The following is a 9,976-nucleotide window of genomic DNA, read 5'->3' on the forward strand; positions in this document are numbered from 1 at the left end:
TAAAAATCTTTCTAATTATTACAAGTTTTGTGACCTAGTTTTCACAGCACATGTAATGTAATGTATCATGTTGTCTCCTAAGAAAAATTTAATGAACATGAAATGTATCTTAAATAAATTTTCTAATCTAGCATAAATTGTATATATTTGTGATTTTAACCTATTAAAAACACAATTAGAAATGATTGTGCAAATCAAAACATTACGATCTAATTTTATTAATAATACGAGAAAAGTTATTTGAGATGTATCTTAATGTGTGTGTATTCTTATTAATGTATTTAAGAGGCCAGAACTTATGACTTTACGTGACTTATCTGATAAGCTGGTAGTTTAAAATGTCTGTTTCGGTAATTTTTACTTATTAATAGCTTATGGGTTATTAAAAATATAATAATAAATATAAAAGTGTTTTATGAGTAATTTATGACTTATGGGTAATTTTTATCAAAAAATAAGTTCAAAAAAATTAAATCACTAAAAAAATACCTCAAACTAATTTCTAACTTTAAGTCAGCTACTAGCTTATTTATGGCTTTAAGCTGGCTTCTGACTTATTACACAAATAGACATTTTTCAGCTTAAATTATGAAACAGCTTAAAGCTACCACAAACAGGCTCTAAATGTCTAAGATATGTGCCGGTATATATTTTAAAAAATAGTTCATTGATAAAATTACATGAAATTAAAGTCATGTTCGATTTTTCAAATACATTTGGACCAAAAAGCTATGGAAAAGGCTTTTAGAAAAGCTGGTTTTACAAATTCGAGTAAAAATTTCCTAGAATGTTTTTTTAGGAGCTGCATGTATTAAAATGTCCATGCTATTGATATGTTGTGCTATCTTTGCAATATAGTGTGTGTTAGGCGTAGATATTGCTCCTCCGTTTCTGTAGCTTTATGTCTGGGACAAGTGTTTTGACAAAGCTGATTTAACTCTAGGATGGGTGTTCAGGAGCTACATGTCTTTGTTCATATAAGCCTTTGGACTTAAAGATGCCAGTTCTTGATTCATGAATACCATTAACAACATAAAACTTCTGCCTTTATGATATGGTCTTTTTACTCAGGTGCAGGTCTTTTAAATTCGACGGTAAACTGATATAAGAACACTAACATACGAGCATCATGAAACTGCATTGGTGCGCCTTGGTCGGAATTCAAAGCCTTCCATAGTCGGTCCAGTCTTACGCTTCCCACTCTTTACTTCCATCATAGTGATCTCCAAATTCACCTCTTCTCCTCCTCCTTTGTTGAAGTATTCTCCTAACTGAACTATCCGAAGGAGAGAGGGAGGGAGAAGAGAGAGAGAGAGAGGGAGAGGCAAAGAAAGTTTCACCTTGTCATCCTGTTGAATAGCATTGCACGAGAGAGATGGCGATGATAAATGGAAAGAAAGTTTCATCTAATCATTCTATTCAATAGCATCGCATGAGATTAATTATAAGTACATTGTAAGATTCTGGTCTTCCCAGACTCCAAATAGTTGAATTTTAATTTATTGCGGCTTTTGTGTTCAACTCCTCGAGTACTCACTACTCAGTAGGCTTACGGAGTCAAACCAAGTCGTCTCCTGCGAAATTCACTCCCTCCTCTTCTGCCTTTGGTCTCTTCCTGCATAATTCACTCCCTCCTCTACGCGCCTTTGGTCTCTTCATCGAACGCCCCCTTGATATCGATATTTCTTATAAAGTTTATTTCGTTCCTCCAGAGTCTGGACAATCAAAACCTCGATTTTGGTCATGACCCTTATGATATTGACGATTCTGCTTATGACCTTCACGATCACGAAAAATATGTATTCTGCAATCCAGCAATGGCCTCCTATTGGAGTGAGGTCAGTTTCAAGAACAAGGACTGTGTTTTGCAGAATCCTTTTACTAAAGAACACCGTGTGCTCGCCACTCACAGTGGCAAACGCCTCTTTTTGGAGAGTTGTTCCTTTGGACCAACTCCTGCAATACGAGTTTAAATTATTTCTAGCTGACGGAGTCATTGAACACTGCACTCGGGGAAAGTGAGACCATACAACAAGCCTGTGATTTGAACTCTTGTAAAAAGAAAACTTAAACAATTTTATGTTGTATCAGTGGATAAACTTTTGCAAATTAGAAATAAGTGTAATCTGTTTTATATCAAACTGTGCTACTTAAAATTTGAGGGGTTCTACAGCTAACAAGTCTCAACACATCCTTATCCGTCGAAGCAATTGAACTGGTCTGCAACCCATGGTTTACCAAGTATAGGAACTATGTCATATTTTGTGTTCCGAAGCTCGTCTCCGCAGCAGTTGCAATTACACCGAAGTATTCTCCTGGTCAGTATTTTGTTTTCACTCCAACTGATGACAGTAGAAAGGCATACTACATAGGAAAACATACGATCAAGACAAAGAAGAAAACTTAACCCGCATACATGGCCTAAAGAAATGAACTGACTTCTCTTTATTCTGACTGAACTGAAGACCACCACCCAGCTGGGCTTAGTAGCGTGAGCCTGTAACTCGAGCGAGGACTTTATGTTGGTTGGAGTTTGCTTTGTTCAGAGGGTTGGGCTCTGCTGTGTTATGCACAGGCATGCCCATTTCACAACCAACTTCTTGGGGAGAAGGTCTATAGTAGGTTGTCAATCGTTTCGTGTTTCGTGTACTGGGTTTCCGCCCGTTATTAATTTCGTGTACCTAATAATTTGAACCCCGTATCTATTTCGTGTACTTTTCGTGTATATTATATATAAAAATATTAATATATTTTTTAATCAAAAAATGGATTTAATATATATTTTCCTTTATAAGTTTATTAAATGTGAATGATATATATTATACTTGTATACAATTCTTTATAAATTTGTTAATGTATCTACAATATATATCCACACATACATATAAATATATACTTTATACTCAATTATATATTTAATATATCATTACATATATATATAATAAATATAATCTACAAATATTTCGTGTACTTTCATGTATTTCGTGTACCCCATGAAAATCCATATCCGACACGAAATCTATCGTGTAATTTCGTGTTTGGTGTATCGAAAATCAAAACCCGTATCTATTTTTTTCGTGTCGTTTCGTTTCGTGTTAGCGTGTTACGTGTCAAATCGTCAGGCCTAGTCTATAGTCTAATACCTTCAAGTCTTTATTATGACTAAGAAAAACTATATTCGAGTTTTGATTGTTTCATATATTTTTATTATTTATAAATTTTAATTAAAATAATATTAATAGGGACGAGTGCTAAACAAGTTGAATCTAATAAAAATATAATTCGGTTTTAATAGATCATAAGCAAATTAGTTAACAAGTTCATTAATTGATTTGTTGTGTAGAATTAATTTCTTTCTTTTTTGTTGTAAAAATATATATTTATTACTTTTGTAAATTAGACTAATGACACGTCTAGTGAGGAGGGTTATATACTAGGCTAGAATACAAGAGATTCTTCAAATACAAAAACTGCATGAATATTCTGAAATGACGACAATATGTACAATATAAATGTGTTTGTTTATGTGTGAGTTTGTTTAGCAATTTTCTTCCAACTTTTTTTTTTGCATCTAAAGTACACATGGTAATTTTTGCAGATTACACTAGTTTAAAAACATATAGTTCTAATAAGCAAGCAATTGTGCTGTAGAAAAGTCATTTCTCCCGGACAAAAAATATCCAAACAGATCAAGAACAAACCGAGCTACAGAGATAAGATACTTAAAAGTCATTTTATACTTGTTGCAAATCATACACCAACTTATTAACATATACAATCATATGTTTCAACACAAGAATTAATAAACATCAGCTACATATCAAGAAAGAGATAATTACTTGTTGCAAATCATCGTCGGTGCAAGCCCTCCCTTGCCACCCCAAAGCCTCTTAACCACATCTAGCTTAGATTCTACGTACACCCAACAAATACAATTCATAAGTCGATTAATCAAATTAAAAACACGTACACACGCGAACAACATAATGTTTTCTTCTACATAACATAACTCACTTCTACAAAACATTTTGCTGCTCAATCATTTTACATGATTCTGCATTTTCCTTAGCTCTCAACACACTCTCTCTCAAGTGCTTGTCAGTTGAGGGAGGTGGTGTGTGTACAGTGACAAATCCAGCTCCGAAAATATGAGGGGTCGCATGTAATATTTTGTAATAATGATTAATCGGAATAAACACAGGAAAAATAATAATATTCATATTATATAATTTTTTACCGTTCACAAAATAAATAAATCATGTCCACTTTGATTATAATGGTGGATACCAACATGATAACATAGAAAACAAAAAATAAATATTCAGATTATGTAATTTTTTACCGTTGCACAACATTATGTAATTATGTAAAATTAAGAACAAAAATTTAAAGGGCTCTTACCCCTATCAAGATCCACCTGTGTGTGTATGAGGGAGGTGGAAATGCATGAAGGGTAGTTATTACCTAGAGAGATATTATATGTATAAATATAATTTGCTAGCAGATTTGTTTGGCCAAAGATTCGAAAGGTCTAGACATGTAAAAATTCTACCGGCTAGGAACCAGGAAGTACAGAGAAGCAGCACTAGCACATAACTAGGTGTCTAGGTAGGCTTTTTAAGTCCAAGTCAAACCCACATGTTTTTGTTAATATACAGGCATGTTTACCAGGTAAATATTGTGGGGTGAAAACAGAAAGTTTGGGTTTGTGCAGCTACAAAGGGCCGGCTAAAGTTGAGCAAAAAAGATCAACATCGTATCTCTGAACCAGGTTGGTCTCACAAAGCATCTTCCAACGAGCATATTACCCACACTCTCTTTTTAAGTCCAAGTCAAAGCCACATGTTTTTGTTAATACTGCAGACTAGTGACGGGTAAAAATATTGTGGGGTGAAAACAAAAAGTCTGGGTTTGTGCAGCTACAGAGGGCCGGCTAAAGTTGAGCAAAAAAGATCAACATCGTATCTCTGAATCAGGTTGGTCTCACAAAACATCTTCCAACGAGCATATTACCCACACTCTCTCCCCTCATATTTTTTTACATTATTTATCAGCACGTTTTTTAAGACTCATTTACAGTATAGTTCTATAATATATTTTTTTCCTGAATAAAAATTTGATATTTAAACTTTTATTCAAGAAATGAAAATTTCAAGAAAAAGTTATGAAACCATACTTTATAAAATTTTTAAGACGTGTGCGAACAGTGAACGTAAACAACCCAAAGCACGGAGGAAGTACTGTATTATGTGCATGATTTAAGAAGCAGTTATATATATGCAATATTTTTTTTTTACTATTTTAATGTATATTTTCGACGCATGCAAGCTATGTACGTGTGTCTATATATATATATATATATATATATATATATATATATATATATATATATATATATAATAAAAGTGATACCATGAACCCAGATTCTTTGGTGGCTAGAATGTTTAAATTCAAGTACTATAACCATACTACAGTCTTTGAAGCTAGTAGAGGAGGAAGATCGAGTTTTGTGTGGTCTGGTTTGTGGCAAGCTAAGGAAGTATTGAAACAGGGGTACAAATGGATTCTTGGGGATGGAGAAACTATAAAAGCTTTCAAATATCCATGGTTGAGAGGTGCAAACCAGTATAAGGTAAATAATATATTGACTACTGTTTCCAATGACATTATAGTAAGTGAGCTTCTTGTTCCTGGTGAGAGATCATGGGATGTTACTAGGGTAAGCAGTCTATGTTCAAGCTGCAATGCTAAAGCAATTTTAGCAATGCATGTCCCAAAATATCTAGTTCCAGACCACTTAGCTTGGATGAACTCGGTTGACGGTAGTTATACAGTGAAAACATTTCCTGGTGAGAGATCATGGGATGTTACTAGGGTAAGCAGTCTCTGTTCAAGCTGCGATGCTAAAGCAATTTTAGCAATGCCTGTCCCAAAATATCTAGTTACAGACCACTTAGCTTGAATGAACTCGGTTGACGGTAGTTATACAATGAAAACATGTACTCCCTCTGTCTCATTTTAACTGATGTTTGACTTTTTAACACGTATATTGAGGCGTAAAAAAACAATAGCTACACTCAATAAAAAAGTTCAATTCTTATATCAAATAAAAGTTTAGATTCCAAACTTTAATTTGATATAAATTTTATAAAGAATAACTATGTTTAGATATGATTTTTTTAACATCTTAAAATACGTGTAAAAAAGTCAAAAGCAGTTAAAATGGGACGGAGGGAGTAATAGATATTGGTATCAGCAATGTGGTGAAGGGAGACGAGCTTCAAGGCACAAAGGTTGGTGGGTCGATTTCGGGTCAAGCTAAAATCACTTAAAATTGAATAAAATTGAAAATTGAAGTTATTAGAAATGAAATTCTAATTTCAGGTCATTTAGGCTCAATCGAGTTTCGGGTTGGGTTCGTGTCGGGCTTCGGGTCGTGTCTGATATTGCCACACCTACATTCAAGGAGGCAGATGTATGACCTCTAGATGTATGACCTCTAGAAATGATCCTGTTCTAGTAAGGTCAGGCCTGAGATGCCTTAACAATCAAATCAAATAGCCAATATGCTTTATGTTAAATATTAATGTGGGACATTAATATCTTAAATATCAAAATAATAAAGTAGTTATTTAGGTAAAAATAATAAATTGTTTTGTATTAAAATAAAAAGGTTATTAAAATGGCTTGTTGAAGGAGGAGAAAATACTTAATTGATTGCTCATATACACATTATATGATTGTTCTCGTCTACAATATTTAACTTGTAACTTAAACACATATGACTGTTATCTGCAGTCTCATCAACATGTACAAAGCCCGTTCAGGTGTAGGATGATCCTATATTAGTGGTTCATGTACAGATGCCCGGTCTTTTCTGAGGTTATACACAGGCGTGCCCATTCCAAGTATGGAGTTGGCTCATGGCCACTGGGCGAAGGCTCGGTGGTCCTGATCACTAAGGTGGAAGGCACCGCGCTAGGCTGGTTTCACAGAGCAGCGATCACTTCCCTCTCTTGTCGGTGGAATTCTTGGCAAGTCCTTTTAACACCTGATGGACCACTCAAATCAACAACCAGCTTTTTGGCTCAAGCCTTTTCTGGTTTCATCTCTTTTTTTGCTCAAGCTATACTTTTATCTGTCTTCAGCTGACAAATAATGGAAAGAAGAATGCTGTGGTGGCAATTTTTAGGGGGCACAATCACCTTCTGGCTTTACATCATGTACTTAATTAGTTGTTACTACAGGTTGTTTATAACTTTTGTGATCTACTATTTCGAAAATTTTAACTTAATAAAAACTATATTCAAGTTTGATCGTTTTATATACTTTAGTGTTTGTGAATTTTAATTAGAAAAAGCTATTATAGTTACGAGCATATCTTAAACATGATTTTCTACATAAGTCTGATAATAATTAAATTTTGGTTCAACAGATCAAAATTATATCTATTATTCTTGCAAATTGAACTGATTAATTATTTGGAATCTATTATATGATACGTTGGCACACCTAAATGAGGCAAAAATAATATTTACCTTTAATGAAACAAGTTCAGATATAATTTTTTACTCGATTCAAGTTTGAGCTCGGAATTGGAATATATTTACCAATAATACATGATCATTCTATAACTATCAAAATCCAACTGCCTCTAGAAAAAGAGCTCCAGCAGTGAAAGTGTGAAACATTGTGGTAGCTGCAATGCAACAGTGCTGGAGCAACTGATGAGGGAGTGCACTTCTGCATGTTACGCCCTGTGGCAGCTGCAATGCAACATAGTGGGAGTGACTGATATCCCAGCTGGGATGTCTTAGACATTCGTTTTGCAGCCGGAGATTAATCACAGAACGAAACAGACATGACAATTTCTAGGAGCTCGGTGAGTTCCATATAATTGCGTCAGAGATTCATGACAACATAAGGACAAAAAAGCCTGAACAATGAATATGTATGTTTCAAACAGGCAAAACTTAAAAAAGTGGAGGGGTCTGTCAGACAACTGCAAGGCCAACCATGCCAGGAACGATCCTCTACAGTTCAGGACAGTCGCACTGGACTATCGAGAACTGCCAATCACGCTCTGACCTTGCAGTCAGGTTTCATCCACCAGACCTGGTCGCCTGCCTCCTTGGAAATCAAGGATACAGATGTATGACCTCTAGAAATGATCCTGTTCTAGTATGGTCATGGCTGAGATACCTTAACAATCAAATCAAATAGCCAATATGCTTTATGTTAAATATTAATGTGGGACATTAATATCTTAAATATCAAAATAATAAAGTAGTTATTTAGGTAAAAAATAATAAATAGTTTTGTATTAAAATGAAAAGGTTATTAAAATGGCTTGTTGAAGGAGGAGAAAAGACTTAACTGATTGCTCATATACACATTATATGATTGTTCTCCGTCTACAATATTTAACTTGTAACTTAAGCACAGATGACTGTTATCTGCAGTCTCATCAACATGTACAAAGACCGTTCAACTGTAGGATGATCCTATATCAGTGGTTCATGTAGTTTCTTGGGAATCACATGTTTCGCATTAATGTGAGTCATATCCTCTACAAGCACGAATATTAATGTGAGTCACACATGCCTTTATATTATTCCTAATAAAGCATTATTTTAATGTAATGATATTTATTCAAATTCTCGGTTACCAATGAATACGAAAAACACAATCTTTGTGCTTGTAGATGATATGACTCACATTAATAAGGAACATATCATTCCCGAGAAACTACATAAATCACATATGCAGGATCATCATACACCTAATCGGGTCTTTATACATGTTAATGAGCCTGCTGATGACAATATCCCGTTGTCAAAGAAACTTTGTTGCTCCAGATGTACATTGAGATTAATTAAATTAAAGAAAGAAGAATGGAAGATTTGAATCATTAAATTATTTCAAGGATGCACTAACTAAATTTGTTAAAAAGATATTAAAATCTTTTGGCGATAATATTACATGAGCATGGTGGTTTTCAAGATAATAGTCCAGAAAACTGTTGATAAGGTCTAAGGTTCTTTAAAACCACACTACATACTGAACTCACGGGTGAAGATCAACCGCTATATTAAATTGTCGCAGAATAAATTGACCAATGTTGTAATGGGAAGAAGGTTTACCATTACATCATTGGTCAATTTACTCCGTGACAATTCAATATAGCGGTTTATCTTCACCTAGGAGTTCGGTATGTGGTGCGGTTTCACAGAACCTTAGACCTTATCAACAGCTTTATGGACTATCATCTTGAAAACCACCATGCTCATGTAAACATTGTCGCTAAAAGATTCTAACATCTTTTTAACAAATTTAATTAGTGCATCCTTGAAATATTTTTAATGATTCAAATCTTTCATTCTACTTTTTGTTTCCATTAATCTCAACATACATCCACATAATATATGACGCATTATAAGCAGAATCATCAAAGAACAATTGCAAACGTTCTCACCTCAAGATTATGTCTCTACAAGACTGCCCAAATAACTGGCAGGTTGATTTCTCCCGGCGAAGTACTCATCATTCACGACTGTGTTTCTTCAAACGATTGATGAAAATATAGATTGCAGAGTGGACATTTAAGTCACTTAAGCAGTCCAATTCATCTTGTTGTTTTATATGTTAAAACTATAAGGAAGAGACAACTAAATTTCACAATAAGTTAAAACATAAATGTCAAGTTAAAGATTGATTACTAACTAGTCGGCCCTTATAAAAATGGAAGGATATAAAAACATGCATTCGGTATTACCAGTAAATAGGTTGACATTTGCAGCAAACTCTCATCAATCCATTTGACTGGAGACATGTCGTTGTGCTCAGGCATTGATTGTATGCAATCTTTGCAATCGTGCACACAAATCCTTCTAATCATTGCTATTTCTGTGTAAACCAAAAAAATTGAGATCAGTTAGTATTTGCAACAACTAATTATAGTGATGGATGCCAAAAA

At 34.2% G+C, this 9,976-nt stretch overlaps 1 pseudogene; it reads right to left on the bottom strand.

The window, feature by feature from the left end:
* Nucleotides 1-7,988: 7,988 nt before the first annotated feature.
* LOC135148136 (small nucleolar RNA U3) lies at nucleotides 7,989-8,191 on the bottom strand (annotated as a pseudogene).
* Nucleotides 8,192-9,976: the final 1,785 nt, after the last annotated feature.

Source organism: Daucus carota, chromosome 7 (genome assembly GCF_001625215.2).
Source record: "Daucus carota subsp. sativus chromosome 7, DH1 v3.0, whole genome shotgun sequence".
Lineage (NCBI taxonomy): Eukaryota > Viridiplantae > Streptophyta > Magnoliopsida > Apiales > Apiaceae > Daucus > Daucus carota.